The sequence below is a fragment of the Cavia porcellus genome, unplaced genomic scaffold (genome assembly GCF_034190915.1).
Source record: "Cavia porcellus strain 051 isolate PalLab524CR breed Dunkin Hartley unplaced genomic scaffold, mCavPor4.1 scaffold_6, whole genome shotgun sequence".
Taxonomy (NCBI): Eukaryota; Metazoa; Chordata; class Mammalia; order Rodentia; family Caviidae; genus Cavia; species Cavia porcellus.
Genome location: NW_026947489.1, coordinates 5,936,915 through 5,955,287, shown reverse-complemented (window position 1 = coordinate 5,955,287; position 18,373 = coordinate 5,936,915). Strand labels below are relative to the sequence as shown.

General features: G+C 41.0%; 1 long non-coding RNA gene across 1 annotated transcript in view; it reads right to left on the bottom strand.

Moving 5' to 3' along the window:
• Window positions 1–1,629: 1,629 nt before the first annotated feature.
• Window positions 1,630–18,373, bottom strand: part of LOC134476348 (uncharacterized) — a 32,051-nt gene continuing 15,307 nt past the window's right edge. The window contains exon 4 of the long non-coding RNA XR_010047898.1: window positions 1,630–3,063. This is a non-coding gene — a long non-coding RNA (uncharacterized LOC134476348). The remainder of the gene's footprint in view (window positions 3,064–18,373) is intronic.

Sequence of the window (18,373 nt, the reverse complement as noted above, 5' to 3'; positions counted from 1 at the left end):
AGAGAATGAGCATCATCTATTTTTAAGACAATGTGTAATTCATAGAAGTTGTGGGACCTCGTGAGAAAGTACAAACCTAATAGATGCTTGAATTAATAGCATTATTCAAAATGGAAATTAAGAGATAACTCTTTCATCAGGCGGGGAGAAAAATATGGCTGTGTTCAGATAACTCTGGAAACAAAGGCAGGCCATGGCTCTCTGCAGACTGGGTGGGGGCTGGTTAAGAGTTTAGTCGCCCCTAGGCATGCAGATCTGGGTCACAGGAATCTCTAAAACCTTTACATGGTGTCTGGTAATGAGGCCTCCCTGGCCCTGTGAGGCACAGGTCGTGTGTGCCTCTAATCTGAAACAAACAAACAAAAAAAAGCCCTGTTCCACAGGCAACCCAGAGCCCCTGGGTGCCCGCAGGCTCCTCAGGTCCCTGCTGATGCTTCACAGACAGCATCCCTCGGAGGTGCGCTGCTTCACCGGCCCTCCAGACCCTGACATCATGCTTCCTGACTCCAGGACCTTATTAAAGTCAGTAAAGGTTTTAATGGGGTTTGTGATGAAAACATAAACCGTGTGTGGCCGGGGATTTAGCTGAGCGGTACAAGCACCCGTCGGGCAAGCGCAAGGTCCCGAGTTTGACTCCTGGTACCCGCCCCTCCAGCCCCACACCACCACCACCAAAAAAAAAAAAAAAAACAGCAGCAGCCTTCGGAAGGCGCCAAGGCCACAGGGTGGGGTGGGCGGCAGGAAGTGGGGGCGCCCTGTGCCACGCAGCCCGGGAAGGGGGTGGTCAGGCTCAGCCCCCATCCGGCCTCCCGCCCACGCTCCGGGCGGTGCGCAAAGAGGCTGCGAGGTGCCGCCCGGGCCAGCGCGGGGCGAGGTGGCCAAGCTCGATGCTGCCCCGCCCCGTCCCGTCTTTGCCCCCTCCCCTGCCCGCCCCCCTGCTTTGTCTGCCCCTCTCACCGCGCCCCTCTTCCAGCTGCCCCCCCCCCGCCCTTGCTGGGGGCTCTTTCCCGAAGGCAGGGCGGGAGCAGCTGCCTCCCTGGAGGCCCTAAGGGGTCCTCTCCACCTGGAGGCCAGGGGGTCCGCTGGCCCGGGGTCCTCAGACAAAGGAGTGCGGCTCTGGGCTTTCAGCAGATGGGGTCCAGCACTGTGGGAAAATGTCTCTCTTCCATATGAATTTCCAAGCCTGTAGTATTGCTATAGCAACACAAAATGGACAGTTTGGAATCCCCATTTCACAGATGAACAAGCTGAGGCTCGCAGAAATAACAGGTTTTAGGTTCTAGTGTGTGGAATTCTTTCTATATTACAATTCAAATGCCTAAGTAAAGATGAGCAATAGAAAAAGAAAAGATGAAACAAAGGTGAAAAGGACTGACAGAGAACTCCTAGAACTGAGGCAGAGGTGGCTTGCACCTATGCCAGAGGCTCAAAGGTCAGGGTAATTTGCATCAGAGAGTTTCTCCTGGCTCTCCCAGGGCCTTGGCACCCACGGACCCCTCATTATACCCACCGACCACCTCTGCTCCCCTTTCTCTGCGCCCACAAAGCACTGATTTCCTCGGAGCATGCGTGTTTTTTATCTTTTCTGGCACCATCTGGGTACAGACACGCACGAGTGCTCCCGCGAGCTTCCTGTGGCCAGCAGTTTTTATTTCTGCTTTTGCCATTACGTCCCCAGCACCTACAGAGGGCGTGGCCCTCGTCTGCCCTCCTGGGCCTAAGAGCGCCTCGAGTGACAGGGGACCATGTGCCGAGGAGGAGTCACAGCGCGACGCGGGAGCCGCGACCTCGGTGCCGGGGGTGAAGCAATCGACGTCAGACAAAAATACAGCCTCACCGGAGCTTGCTAAACAAACAAACAAACAAAAACTAAACTGCGAGAGGTGTTCAATGTCTGTAGGAAAGAGAAGGGATGCATTCTCCGGAGCCAAAAATAGTAACGTTGATAATGCCTGATTTTGCCTGAAGTGCCTGATAATGCCTGATTTTTCTGACACAGTGGGGTACAGCACACTGCCTGAAATCAAAATTTTATGACAGCATGAGAAAAGTTTGCAATCAGTGTCGTACATTTGAGTCTATTCTGATGTACACGTCTTTGTAATGCAAAATATGGCTTATTTGTAGTTGTGAAATAGGTATTTTATAGGTGTTGTTTCTCTTTTGTGTGGGTTTCTTAGTGTTGCTGTCGTGTGGGTTTTTGCACCCAGGGTCTTGCTATGTAGCTCAGGCTGGCACTGAAGTCGCGGTGTAGCCCACGCTGACCTCAGGCTCGCGGGATCGTCCTGCCTCGGGCACCGGAGCGCTCCAGGCCCGCCTTGTGCCGCAGGCTATGCGGTCTGTGTTTACACCCGCAGCGCTGCTCCGGTCACCACAGCTTTGAAGGAGCTACAGGTCAGGGGGTGGGATGCTTCCAGGCTTGTTCATTTTGCTCAGGATTTCTTTTGGATATTCAGGGAGTCTGTACATACATACAAATTTTATGGTTATTCTTCTGTTTCTATGAAGAATAACATTAGAGCTTAGATAAGGACTGCATGGAATCTATAGGTCACTCAAGGCAGAAAGGACATTTTCAACAACACCACTTCTAAAGCAGGAATCCTGATGTCTTTCCGTTTGCTCGGATCATCTTCAGTTTCATTAACCAGCATTTTATTATCTGAATTGTAGAGCTTATTCAGCTCCTTGTTAAAACATGCTCCGAGGTATTTTTACAGCTATTAAGACAGATTTTTTTAAAAAAATCTTTTTCAACTACTGCTATTTACACATAGTTACACCACTAATTTTTACACATTGATTGTTTTTCCAGTTTTTTGAGACTGAGTCTTGCTGTGTAGTTCAGGCTGGCCTCAAACTCACTGTGTATCCCGGGCTGGTCTTGTACGCATGACACTCATCCTGCCTCAGCCTCCCAAGTGTCGGGATTACATGTGTGCACCACCACATCTGGTGTATATGTTGATTTTGAATTCTTCAAGTTTAGTGAAATTTTATTTGTTCTAGAAGTTTCCATGAAGTTATGGGGAGTCTCTATATAAACGAGGATGTAGAGAAACCCTATAAGAACAAAAGAAAATAATTGTAAACGTATAAAGGTCAAATACGAAGAATTTATAAAGGAACAAAAATAACTGGCAAAACTCAAATAATCAAATTTTAAAATCGGTTAAAAACAGGCATTTTTAAAGAGAAGACATATATGGTTAATGGGTACACAAAAAAATGTCTGGTATCACTAACCCATCAAGGAAACAAAACTGAGGCCCACAGAGCACTATAACTAGAATGGCTACCAACAAAAAGATTTAAAAATGAATGTTGACAAGGAGGTAGAGAAAGAAGAATGGTTATACACTATTTTGGAAATTAAGTTAATATTTTCTGTGAGAAAAACATTATTATGTTTTTCCAAATATTAAAGACAAAGCTACCACTGGATCCAGCAATCCTATTTCTGGGCACACATCCAAATGGAATGAAATCAGAAAGTCGAAGAGACATACAAGAGTTATTGCACCACTATGTATGGTGGCCACGATATGTTATCAACAAATAATGTCCATCAGTGAACAAACTCGTTAAGAATACATAGCATGTCCCTGGCAGAATACTATTCAATCATACACAATGGTGAAATCCTGTCACGTGCACAATATGGATAAACATGGACAACACTGTGTTAAGTAAAACACATTAGGCCCAGAAAAACAAACACCAAATGGTCTTACATGTATGTGCACCGCGCGATGCTGAGCTCACAGAATTTGTGTAGAGACTTCTGGGAAGATAGCAGGAGCTTAAAGTAGCAATGGGTCACCCTTTCTGAGAGTCAGAATCCAGACACTGGAATATAATAATCTGAGGAAGAAAGAAAGGAGGGAGGTTGCTTCCTGGGGTCCAGGAAGGATTTGAAAGAAAAAGCAGAGCCCATGGGAAAAATGAAGAGACTGACCTCCATTGCAGGAAGAGGAGGTGATGAACTGCACTCTCTCCCCGACTCCCACATCACAACATGAGAAAAGAGGCTCAAATCTACAGATACAGCAAAGACAGGTGACCCCAGAGTCCTCCACAGTGGGTGACTCCAGAGGCCTTCCCGGTGGAATGGAGCGCTGGGTGCAGTGAACTACATCAGCTGGTGGCTGACTCCAGTCTAAGTGTCCCCTGGAGAGAGAGCTTGGCCGGACCTCATTTAAGAGGGCTGACCCTGGGACTCAAAGCAGCCTTGGCTTTGCTCCCTCTAAGAGTTCCCAGTGACTGAGTGAGGCACAATCATGAGAGATTTCCACGGTCAAGGAGCTGAGGTCAGGCCAGCAGCAAGATATCCAGAGACACCAAGGCGCAATAGCTCAGGCCCTGACCCCACAGCAAGAGGCCAGGGTCAGCCTGCATTTCTGTGAGGCTGAAATTTCTGTCAGGATGAGCACCCACCCTATTCCTGTTCAGGCTTGCTGGGATCTCCCAGGACAGAGCTGGACTCTGTCTGCCTTTTTTGTCTACCAGAGAGAGCCGAGACGCACCCTAAACCAGACACCACCACCAAACCGTACACCCCAGAAAATAATGATAGCTTGAAATCACAGAGAAAATCACAGAGAAATCTGTCTTCTTTTCTTTGATTTTGATGTATTTTTCTGATTGTTGGCTTCTGGTTTTTCATGAGTACAATCATTGTTTTTAGGGTTTTTTTTTTTTTTTTTTGCCTTTTTTCTCTTTCTTCTCCTCCTGTCTCCATCAGTTTCCCAAAGCTCAGATAATGTTATTTTATCCCTCAGTCTTGCTTCTACTTTATTTCTCCTTTTTTCTATATTTTTTGCTCTTAAGAGTTTTAAATGCCCTCCCCTGAGGGTAAACTTGCTCTGTTGAGATATTTACTGTGTATAATTTTCTGATTTATTTTAGTTTTTTATATACGACTGTAAATGTTGCATACATATTTAAGGTGGAAAATTAACACTTACCACAGTTTGTCATTTTCTAGACTGTACTGGGTACTACTGTTATTTCTCATTGTACTGCTTCAGCTAAGGTGACATAGTTGTTCTGGTCAGTTGTGCTTTCTTGTATAACAATACCAAGATCGTCTGGTGGTCATAAACAATACCATAGTCCAGTATATATAAAAACCTGTGTTCCAGTCAGATAAGCAGCAACTTCTCATCCATAATACAATGAAGAGGCAGGATCTGGGGGCAAACTCAATAGCCAAAAGGCAATACACATGAAAGGTACCTCTGAAATGTAGCCATTTCCTAAGGAGGTCTCAATGCTAGCAAGAAAGCTACCTACCGTAAGCAACTTTCAAACATCAATGCAAAAAACAAATATTAAAATGAATAAAATCAGAGGACATGAAAGCAAAATTGTCCAGCTCACCCAGGACAAATCCAGAGGGCAGAGAAGTGAAATAAATCAAAAGCCACCCAGCTGGACTTTCTGAAATGTTAGCAGTGGAAGTACAGAAGCAGATATGAGGCACTAGAAAAAATCCAAGATAATTTCACGGATTGCTACAGAGGTGATGACATAATGAAGGACATGGTGAGTGAACCTAGAATAAATACAGATTAAAAAGTAGAGAAGTGCAGGAAAGTGATAGTCATGTGACATGCCCAACATAGGAAAGAAATTAATTCCATGAAATCAATTCAAATTGTATGTAAAATATATTCAGGAGAATTAACCAATATGAGATGAGGACAGCCGTCTTCAGATCAAGAAGGCTTATAATTATTGATCAGCAAATGAAAAACTTCTTTAAAATAGCAAGGGACCATGTAAAAACAATGCAATAACTGCTAGATTGTGTAAAGAATAACGTAAGAGTGAATGGAATCAATCAGAAGATAGTACAAAGGACATTAAACAAAAAACAAGTTCTTAGAAGCAATGGCAGAAAAACTTTCCAAATATGGAAAAAAGAACTGAATGTACAGATAAGTGAGTCATACAGGACTTCATTAGCCATGACCACAATAAAACCACACCGAGGGATATAATAGTCATGATTCCAAAATTCGACATAAGAGCAGAGTATTAAAAGCTGTTAGAGAATAGAAATGAGTCACCTAGAAAGGAAAACCCATCTGAATCACAGCAGTTGAGTCAAATCCATCTGTGTCACAGCTGACTCACTTCTCCACACAGACCCTTAAGTCACGGAGCGCCGGAGTCAAGCATTTCAACCCCTAAAGGAAAACAGCTTCCCACATAGATTGATGTACCCTACAAAATTACCTTTCAAAATGTATAAAGAAATAAGATGCTTCCACGATAAAGAACACTTAATTCTTGGCATCAATCCTGCACTCCAAAATTTCTGAACAATTCTATGAATCCCAGTATAGTGAATCCAGCAAGCAAGACAACCAATTAAATAGGGAAAAGTAAGAGAACCAACCATAGAAAAATAATATGACAGTGATGTCTCTCTTTCATATATATATATCATATATAACAGATATATATATAACAGATATATACATATATATATATGTACATATACAGGTTATAACCATCAGTGTTAGTGGTTTCAATGCACCAATCAAAAGAAATATGTTGGCAGACTGATTAAGAAACAAGATTCAGTATTATTCTGCATGCAAGAAATATATTTGACTCAAAAGGATACGAATACACTGAAAGGTAAAGGATGGAAAACAGAACTTCACGCAATAGGAACTTAGGAAAAAGCAGAGGTTTTGGGCTGAAAGTGGATTTCAAGCCAAAACTAATCTGAAGAGACAAAGCAGGTCACTACATACTTGTTAAAGAAACAATTCAAGAGGAAGAGATAACAATCATAAATATATATTCATCAAATACCAGCACACCAAACTACATAAAACAAGAAGTCAGGTAGGCACTAACGGAATTGTAATGGAGCCCTTAATAAATCACCTCACATATAGACAGATCAGCCAGACAAAAAATCAGCAAAGAAATATCAGAACAGAACCAAACCTGTGGACAAATGGACTCAGAATATTCCACACCACAACAAAATACACGTTCTTCTCAGCTGTACAATGGGCTTTCAAAATACACCACAGAACATGCTTAAGTGAATGCAAAGAAACTGAAATTATTCCACGCATATTATCAGATCATAATGCAATAAAGTTGGCAATTAACATCAAAAGGAACCACAATAAATGTGTAAACACATGGAAATCAAATATCAACCTTCTGAACAAGCAATGCATCACAGAAGAAGTTAGTTTCTACAATTAAATGATAATGTCAGTGCAACATACTGGAACTTATGGGACACAATGAAAGCAATCATTAAAGACAAATTTATAGTAGTGCATTCCTGTATCAGAAAACACAGCAAATTCAAATAGATAACCTAATGTTCTAGAGAAAGAAGAGGGAGTTAAACCCAAAGCACACACAAGGGAGGAAATTATAAGGACTAGAGCATAAATTAATGCGAGAGAGACTAAGAAAATGGTAAAAGAATCAATGAATTGAAAAGTTGGTTCTCTGAAAGGTTAAGGAAAGATAGCCAATGTTATCAACAAAAAAGGAAAGAGAAGGCTCCACTCCATGCAGTTAGGCATGAAAAAGGTAAAATCACAATGGATTCTGAAGAAATCCAGAAGGTTATCAATACGTACTTTGAGATCTATACTCTGATAAATTGGAAAATGGAAAATGCAGAAAAAATTAGCAAATTCCTTCACACACGTGAATTACCAAAGCTGAATCAAGGAACTATAAAATCCTAAATAACCCTACATTACTAAATGAAGTTAAAGAATTAAAAAAACTACCAACAAACAAAAGTCCCGACAGGTTTACTGTTGAATTTCTACAAGAAATTTAGAGATCTAATGCCACTACTCCTCAAATTCTTTAATTAAAAAGAAAAAGAAGCAGTACTCCCAAACTCATTCTTGGAAGCAAGCATTACCCTGACACCAAAACTAGAGAAAGATGCAACCAAAAAAGAGAACTACAGGCCCATCTCCGTAATAAACATGGCTGCAAAAGTTCTCCTAAGATTTTGGTAAGCATCCACATTAACAAAACCAAGGATAAAAACCTCATGGTCATCTCAGTAGATGTATAAAAAGCATCTGTAAAGTATAACACCTACTCTTTTTTTAAAAAAAATACAGAGAATTGGAAGATATGGTGTTTATCTCAATCTGATTAAAGCCATGAATGACAGCCAACAGCCAACGTCATACTAAATTGTCAAAAATTGAAAGCTTTTACTCCAAAATCAGAAATAAGACAAGGATTCCCGCTATGCCCACTCCTATTCAATGTATATCTGGAAATATTGTCTATAGCACTTTAAAGATTAAGAAATAACAGGAATAAAAATAAGAAAGCAAAGTGTTAAATTATCATTATTTGCAGATTACATTATACTTTACATAGAAGACCCACAAAATTCCATCAGAAGACTCCTAGACTTCAAGATAAAATCTCAACACTCAAATATCTATGGTGCTACTATACAAAAATAACACACTCACTGAGAGAAGTTAGGGAAACAACACCTTTCACAATTGCATTAATAAAAATAAAGTACTTAAAATCAATCTAATTAAAGAACTAAAAGACATTTACATTGAAAACAATAGCACTCTGGAAAAGGAAATTCAAGACAATGCCAGGAAATAGACAAATATCCCTTCTTCTTGGTTAGGCAGAACCAACATAGTGAAAATAGTCATACTTCCAAAAGTGCTATACAGAGTTAATGCAATCCTGATGAAAACACCAACAGCATACCTCACAGAACGGAGATAAAAAATCCTAAAATTCATTTGGAGCCAGAAAATACATAGAATAGCAAAAGCAATTCTGGGCGACAAAGGCAAAACAGGGTTCATCATACTCCCCAGTTTGAAATTATATTACAAAGCTTCCATGATGAAAATATTATGGTACAGGGAAAAATGACTAACCCAAAGATTAGTGGCCAATGGAATAGAATAGAAGATGCAGAAAAAGACTTCAAACACACTCAGCCACCTTTTCTTTGACAAAGAGACCAAATGCCTTCGCTGGAAGAAAGACAGCCTTTTCAGATCAATAGTACTAGAAAAATTGGGTTCTACCTAAATCCATGTCTCTCACCACGCACTAAACTAAAATCAAAATGGATCGATAGTCTAAATAGTAAAACAGAGACCCTGACTCTCCCAGGAAATAAAATAGGTACAACTCTTGAAGCCACAGATGCAGGCAAAGACTCCATGAAAAAGAAAAAGCCTCACTGCACAGCAAATATTACAAAGAATCAACAACTGGGATATCATCACATTAAAAAGCATTTGCACAGGGGCCAGGGATACAGCTCAGCAGCAAAGCACCCGCCTGGCAAGCACAAGGCCATGAGTTCAATCCCTGACACCAAAAAAAAATAAAAAATAAAAAAAAAAATAAAGCATTTGCTCAGCAAAAGAAACCAACAACAAATTGAAGAGAATACCCATAGAATGGGAAATAATTTTCCGTATATTTCTCAAACTAATGTTTAGAATATAGAAAGAACTCAATAAAATCAGAGCTCCCAAATTTAAAGACTCAGTCCAAAAGTGGGCATCTGGAGTTAATAGACGCTTCCCAAATGAAGAAGCACAAAGAGAAATAAATGTTTGAAAATGTGCTCAGCATCACTTATCATTTGAGAAATTCAAATTAAAACAGCACTGAGATTCCATCTCACTCCAGGACAAATGGCTATCATCAAAAATCAACCAGTAAAAATGCTGGTGGAGCTTTGGGGGAAAGGAACCCTTCTCCGCCGTTGATGGGAGCATAAATTGGTGTAGCCAGTATGGAAGTCAGCATGGAAATTTCTCCAGAAAAACTGAAAATAGAAACCAGAGGTTCTATTTACTCAACTATTCCTCTTGTGGGTATCTTCCTGAAAGAGTTAAAAGCACCCTACCACAGCAGTATATGGACACTCATGTTTCTAATAGCACAGTTTTTAATAGCTAACTCTTGGAAACAACCCAAATACCCATCATCAGATGACTGGATAAAGAAGACGTGGTTTTGAGCCAGGATATAGCTCAGCAGGACAGTGCCTGCCTGGCAAGTGTGAGGTCATGAGTTCGATCCCCAATCCCCATTCCCAAAAAAAGAAAAAAGAAAATGTGGTATTTATGTGCAATGGAGTACTACTCTGCAATAAAGAAGGGGACATCTGAGACCTTTTTAAGTAAACTCAAGCACCTTGAGAACACATTTTCTAAATGAAATAAGTAGAGCCCACAAGTTTAAATATCGCATTGTTTGTGTGTGTGTGTGTGTGTGTGTGTGTGTGTGTGTGTGTGAGAGAGAGAGAGAGAGAGAGAGAGAGAGAGAGAGAGAGAGAGAGAGAGAAACCAAAAAGGCAGATAAGGACCAAAATGGATGCTAGATATTGGGAAGCAAAAGGGAAATGCTCAGAGGGGAACAGAGCCAAGGGAGGCAGGAACAGGAAGAAGGCAACAGAAGGAAAAGATGAAAACAAAATGTTTGTAAGCAAGGAGGGGAAGGGGGGCTGAAGGAATGGGAGAGGAATGGGGCAAACAGGAGAACCGAAATATATTATGCACAGGCCCAAATTCCGTGCGATGAGTGCGAGCGTTATGTATGTCAAAAGTGTGCCAATAGAATGAATTAAAAAACAAACAAACAAACAAAAAATAAAGCAGTTAAAAAAGAGGCTGCAACTCACACGCTGATTACTGAATGCTTGAAGAGGGAAAGGAAGAGTAGCTGGGAAGCTTGATCAAACGGGAGACAAACAGTTAGACGGCAGGCACACATTCTGACGCTCTCCTGCAACCAGGGTGAGCACAGTCACAGTTCACGTAAGAGAGGGATTTCAACGTTCTCGCCACAAGAAATAATCAATATTTAAGCCTATAGATTTTCAAAACTGTGTGTCACTAGAAAATAAAAATCACATGCACACACAAGGCCATACAGTTGGGAGGACTAATTTGGTGAAAGAGACACAAAGCAAAGGTAACCCTGATCTACTGAGATGAGGTTGAGTTGGGCTATAAAAGGCAGCTCCTTGAAATCACGGATGATTTTTATATTCGGATCCCGAAGCAGTGCTAGTCTGTCATGTCTTTCTAACTGATCTTTGAGTAACCTGCCCGACTCCATGCTTATCTGGGCTTCCTTGTTTGCATATTGGCTCCGAGGAAGAAAAATGGATTAGTGTAGGGAATTAAGGAGGCAGGGGAACAGGATTAAAGCATCTGCAATCATCCGGTAAAGAGAAAGCGTGGCTGAACTAAGGCTTGTCAGAGAGCTCAACAAAAGGGGTAAATCTGGAGATTTAGAGAAGTCAGAGCATTCTCATTACACGCACTCAGCACGAGGTTCAGAAAAGGAAGTAAGATGACATCGTATCTTTTGGTTTGAGGGCCGAATGGGTTCTAGTTTCCTTAATTGGACAAGGTAACACGGGAGGCGGGTGAGTACTGATGTATTCAGTTTGTGGTATTCGCATTAGTTATTTAGAAAATAATGCTCCCTAGGCAGATGCACTTAATTTTTAATTCATTGATTCATTTGGAAAAGAATTATGGCTTCTTCTGTATTACAGTTAGTGGATTGATCCAGAATATATATTCTATATATGCTGTGTAATTCCAGCTGTGATTGAAGATTGAAAATAAATATACAGAGGTGGGCATTAAGGACTGAGTGTTCAGCAGAAGGGAGGAAGCAGATAGGCCTGAGAGTCTCAGAGAGCAGCTGCAGAACCTGCAGCAGTGGGAGAAGGATCTGTAATATTAAATAAGGCACAAATTCTGGGAACAGGCAAGTTGGTGAGGGCCAATTCTATACCTCTGGTGCCAATACAAACCCAGATGGAGGTTATAGGATTTCTTAAAGGATTTATGTGGCATCTCATGAAGAGAGAGCTATTACTGGTGACAGTCCCAGTCCTATGAGGCATGTGGAGAGTGTGGCATGGGCTGGATTAAGTCTTCTGATATCAGCCAGAAGCCAGAAGAGCCCTCTATGTCTCCCTCGGAGCCTGGGTTAATGCTGCGAAGATCAAACCTGTCAGAGTGCAGCCCTTTGCACTGTCATTCCAAACCCTGAGATAACAGTTTCAGGCTCCCCTGTTTTATTAAAATCTGCATCTTTCTAAAAATAAAATAAATACATTTTGTGATATCTAAGCATAGAAAGATAAAACTAAGAAAGACATTTGGTATCTGCAAGAAAGAGAAGAAATCGGGTTCCATTCAAGATGTCACATAATAAATTTGATAATTCCTGATATTTTCAGAAATTGTGGGGTGAAACATACAATCTAAAATCAAGGTTTTAAAACTAAAATAAAGATCTTATGAGAGCTCACAAAAAGCTTCAGAACAGTGTCATTCTCTTTAAATTCTGTTTTTATGCACACTCATGTTGCTAACTTTAAAAATCAACTAACAAGAAATCTAGAACTGTGTTGCATTTAAACATGCCTTCTCAGATATGGCAAAAAGGTACAACCCTTGGGAAAAAACTGGTGGTTTAGATTTCATTAAAATTCTTTTTTATTTGTGAAACTCACTGTTGAGTTAATGAAAAGACCAGTTGTACCCTTACACATGAATGTATGATAAAGGGCTTGTTCCCCGCACATACAAAGGACTCTCACAGCTAAACAAACAGAAAACAATGATCACTAATGAAAGAATAGCAACAAAGTACTCATGAAAGATGTTCAAGCCACTTGCAAACTGCAGAAGGTCCCACGTCCGGCCCCAGTGCAGTGTGAGTGTCCAGGATGTCTTAGTACTTTCTCCTCCTAGAGGAACAATACCTGACACCCATAATTTAAAGAGGAAAGGTTTCTTCTGTATCACGGTTGGTGGAAGTTTCCCTCGCTGGTTAGCTCCGAGGCAGCACATCTTTGCTGAGTAGAAAAGGGTGCAGGAAGCAGAAAGAGACCAAAAGAGCAGTGAGGGACGAGATCCCTCCAGGCCACAAGCCTCCGTGATTCCATCACCTCCCAACAGCCTCACCTGGGGGTATGTGAGGCTCTGGGGAGACTTCTAGAAATAGACCATAACAAGGTGCTATGCTTTTTCATTTCAGTACTTCAGGCACCTGTCTAGTGGCAGTAAGGCTCTTTCTCATCTCAGAAAATACAAAGAGCTGTTGGGTTACCTGCTGGCCACCGGAGGGCCTCTGCTTAAGGGACTGAGACACTGCCACCCGAAGCGGGTGCAGTGGGCACCTGAAGACTGTCCTCTACTGTAAAAGCCTTTGCCGTTGTTCATGAGGAGGGGAGAAGTGTTAGCCACAAAACTGTGCAAATTATATGCGCTCACAGCCTAAAAGACTCTTTTGAGAACCTTACTAAAAGAAAGTTAAATTTTAAGTTCTCCCAGGTGATTGGAAAGCACTCATCTCGGCAGGAAGAACACTCATGCAAATGTGTGCAAAGCAGGAGTTTATTTCTCAGCTTCAGCTTGGTGGTTATACAGGTCTGCTTTTCATGTACGACTTTCTGCAGACTGTGTACAAATGTCCTGAAGCTACAACGTACTCCGTGGGCCCACGATTTCTCAACTTAGACATTACACTAAAGTTTGCATATGCCTTATACCAAATGCTTGAAAACAAAAGTATCTAAGATAGCTGTAGACATTTCAAAATTTCTATATACATAATGGAATGTTTAGGATGGACCCTCTAGTCTAAATTAAAAATTCACTTTTGTTTTATATACATTTTAATACCCTGAAGATAATTTTATATAGTACCATTGATAATTTTATGCATGAAACCAAGTTTCTGTATATGAATTTTCTTTTGTGCTGTATCAACATTCAAAAAGTACTGAATTTTGGAACATTTAAGATTTAAGATTTTCTGCCACTTCTTATCCCCTTCCAGGAGATACCAGCCTCATTGCTTTCTGTTTCATGAACGTGTTCTCCTAGATGATGTCACTGTGTGTTTTGTTTTCTCTGACCAGAAGAATTGGTTCCACATTACGTGGATTCTTTCTTTAAAAACAAAGAAGTTTCAGGTTGAACTCTGCTCCTCAGAGATGTGTTCCCTGTGTGCTGGACCTACAGAATTCTTTCATTGGTTCTAATAAATTTTAGTGGAATTGTTAGAGGGTGCTATGTGTGATACCATGAAAAGAAAGCTTACAGAATGGGGGAAAATAACTGCAAGCTGAAGAGGTCTAAATAACCAGAAACAATGGGGAGAACAAATATCCCAACCCAAATAATGCAATTTAAAAATAGTTTAAAGATATTTCTAAAGAGGAAATATGCAAATAATAAAATTCATCAGCACCACTAATCCATCATGGAAATGTGAATCAAAACCACAATAAGGCATCATCTCACTCCAGTTATAATGCTTATTACCAAAATGATAAAAATAATGGCTCCAAATGACTAAAGAAAATGAAACTACTACACATTTTTGCAAATGCAGCTAATACACTCCTTATGCAAAACAGTAGCAAGTGTCTTGACATCTTAAAACTGAACTAGCATGTGATCTAGCAGTCCTACTTGGGCTTTATGTTGAAGCTATATCATCACTCCCATATTTCTTGCAGCACTGTTTACAATTTTGCCAAAATCTGAATCAAAGTAAATGTCCACTAATGGACATACTGATAAAGAAGAGGTGCTGTGGACACAGAGGAACACTAGTCAGCTGTATAATATTGTTAGATCTGGTCATTTGCATGAACACAGATGCCACTGAGAACATTAGATTAGTGGAATAAGCCAAGCTCAGAAAGAGAAATACCACAGGGTCACACACATACATGGACTGTAGAAAGTTTTGTGTCACAGGAGTTGAGACCAGAATAGTGATGACCAGATGCTAGGAGAGTAGGCAGGAGGTGAGCCAGGGCGAGGTACCAACAGTCACTGGTACCGTGGTGTAGTTAGACAGGCTGCATAAATTATGACTTTGGCTTCACCATAGGCACACATAGTACAGTTTCAAAGATCACCAAGAGAGAATTTTGAATGCACTCATTACAAATAAATAATCTTTAGGCTTATAGGTAGACTAATTACCCTGGCATGATTGTTATACAATATATACATGTATCAAAACATGCCACAGTACTCTAAAAACACAATTATTATGCATAATGCAAAAATAAAAATAACACATGAAAAACAAGGTTGTCTGTAGAAGGTGGGGAGAGTATTGTGGAGAATGAAAGAAAGGAAGCCGTCTCATTGTATTTAGAAAGGGAAGGTAAAGTTTGGCACTGAGGATAAGATAAAAAGGGAAGTTCTTTACAACGTGATGCTTTTTATACAACAGGATCCCAATACAGTGCACGGAGGACTGTGTTTCTCCACTCTGAAGATAAGTTAAATTGTTGTTCATTGACTGTTTTATCTGGTCACACTCACTTGTGGTTTCTACTTTGTATACAGTGATGTGTCACACCACTAGGCAATTGTCCGAGTTTCTGGGGAAGAATACATACTGGCAGATGGCAGCAAAACAGGAAAGCTTAAGCCTCCAGTCTCACTGAATTCTATAGTTCACAAACGTCTGGGTCTCCTGTGGAACAGGAGAAGGGCCACATTACGAATCCAGCTCCGCGGGAGATGCTGTGGTCACCATGGAGTCCCCTGATAAACAAATCTATTTCCCGTCCAGCTGCCAGCTCTGTGATGTGAGACGTGTGTCTCTTTTGCTCACTGATTCCTCAGATCTCACCGCAGTGCTCGACTGAACAGCAACTGCTTAATAAGCATGCTGAATAAATGAACCAAGCCCTAAGCCAGACATTACTAAATGGGATGAGAATTAAGCAGCAAAGCCCGAACACGCTGTCTGCTCATCCATAGTCCAGCTGACGCACAAATATTGATGGCATATAATCGAGCTGCACAGACTCTTCCCAGAAAGAGCAGCTTTTGTTGAATGTTCTGTGCCTGCAGCATGCGAGGCTCACTGCGTCTATTGATACCACTTTCATTACTTGGAATTGATCATTGGATTAGAGGGCACCTACTGGTTCCTGGGAGCTACAACCCAAAGCGATCTCACAACCGAGCCGCAGTGGAATAAATTATGTAATGTGAAGCTATGTTTTGGGAAGCTCCATTCTGTGCTGCCCCCTCCCCTTAGTTAGAGGAAGGTTTTTTAAGGGAAGAGCTCAACTAAGATATGTACTATAGGTTTCAAGGTGAGGAAAATATGTATGACCTACTTATTTTGAGATTCCTTGGGTAGCAGAAGTGAGAGGGAGACAGGGTATATGGCACACAGTATACGATATATGGTATGTAGTATATGGTATATGATATATGGAATGTGGTATATGATATATGGTATGTGATATGTGGTATGTGGTATATGGTATATGATATATGGTATATTATATATGGTATGTGGCTACAGGAGTAGGCAAGCCACCATGCCATAATATAGATAATGACAGTGGGCTGTGGATTAAAGACACATAGAGGACTGAAGAATCTCCAATCAGGTCATATTTAAGCAAGAGTAGGGAAGGCTTAGCAGCAGAATAATTTTTCAATCTAAATATAAAAGCATTAAAATACTGAGTGAATAGATTTTGCAAACAGATGGAAAGCATGAATGAAGATCAGGATATGAAGAAGAGGAGGGAGAGAGAATGTTGTATGCTGAGAAAGTATGTTACAGAGAAAGAACAAACAGACAACTGTTTCTAAAACTTTGAGTGTGCGTGTGTGCTTCTGTGTTGTGTAGTTATGTGTGTGTGCCTGTATGCCAGTGTGTGCATCTATCAATACATGAGCAGATAACGCAATGAAAGTTACTTATTTTTCTGAGAATTTCTGACACAAGTTATTCTACTAGTAATAGGCCTATGAAGGGTCTGAGGGAATAAACAGAATGATCTGATTTATTTTGGGGGTGAGAAGAAATGGCTCCCATCTTTCCAAATTCTCTATTGTTTTAGACTGTCGTCTGTCTGGATAAAATCCTTTGGGTTTAAAGATAATTATTAAGGAAGTCATCCATAATTGAAGTCACAGAGACTTTGAAAAACAATCAAGCCCTCAGAAGGGGCGAATGCATGCTTAACTTTTGTCTTTGTCACTGTGCTCACTGGGTTGCCTCTGATGCTTTTCAACAGGTGAAGGTTCTCCCACAGAATATTAGCCGTGTTAGAAAGACCATTCATTCTTCTTTCTCTTTTCTGTGCACTGTATGAGACTGCATGCTTACCTTTCCCCACAGAGCCAACAGACAATGAGAAACACCTTCTAGCCACCTTCTCTTCACCAATAGCTGAGTTACCATAAGCTGAGCTGAAACAAAAGAAGTGGACGTATGAAGTGGCCTAAAGAGATGCCTCATATCCAGGGTTCATTTATGCTTCAAGTCAAGGAGGAATCAGGGAAGACATGGGCAGGCGCCACAGTCAAGGGACAGGTTTACGGGAGGAAACTGGCAAGGGGCATAGAATGTTTGTTGAGGGACACTATGACTTTCTTCATGTGACACATCTTCCCATATCGAGGACATCAGCACAGCATTATGAAGTCCACAGACCAAGGCATAACCTACAGTTTCTTTAACAAAGTTCTATGCTACTGGGTAGTAATTTACAGAACTCTGCAGAAAAGAACAGTTTACGCATTCTGTGTGGTTTCACTGCTATTTGTCTTGGGAAAGAAGGTGAGAACCCATCAACGTCTCTAATAGGGCAAATCCACTCCTAGGTGGTCATGCAGTCTTGGGCTGTGCACAAAGCATGCCAACCTAGGCATGAGAAGCATCCACTGGTCAGTTTTCCTTCTGTAAAGCTACAAGGCTACTTCTAACTTTTCTGTCCTCATTAGGAAATTGGCTGAATGTGTTGAATATAAGAAGAAAGGGCTCTTCCCGTTGACTTAGAAAAATCACCCTGGAGGAGAAGAGACTGGACCCGGGAGGTGAGGTTGAGGCAGTCATACTGAAATGGTCCTGGTCATCTAATAGACAGCCAATGCTAGCTCAAGTGCGGTAGCAGCAACAATCTCAGTAAAATAATAAATTTTAAGATTTACAGCAGTCAGAACACACTCACTGCACACACTCAAGCAAAAGGCACAGAAAGGGGAATAACGAAGTCTCATGTTTTAGTTTGTGTGACTTAGGTGGATTCAAGAATCCTTAATCAGGCAAAAGAACATGAAATGTACATACAGAGTAGACAGTGGGGCCGGGATTTATCTGAGTGGCACAGTGCTTGCCTGGCAACTGCAAGGTCCTGAGTTTGATTCCTAAAACAAACAAACAAACAAACAAAAAAACCCCAAACGACTGGGCAATGATGTTACGTGTTCAGTTTGTGTTACACAGGCTGATTTAACTATTTGTTATTCATTAAATGTCTTATTATGTA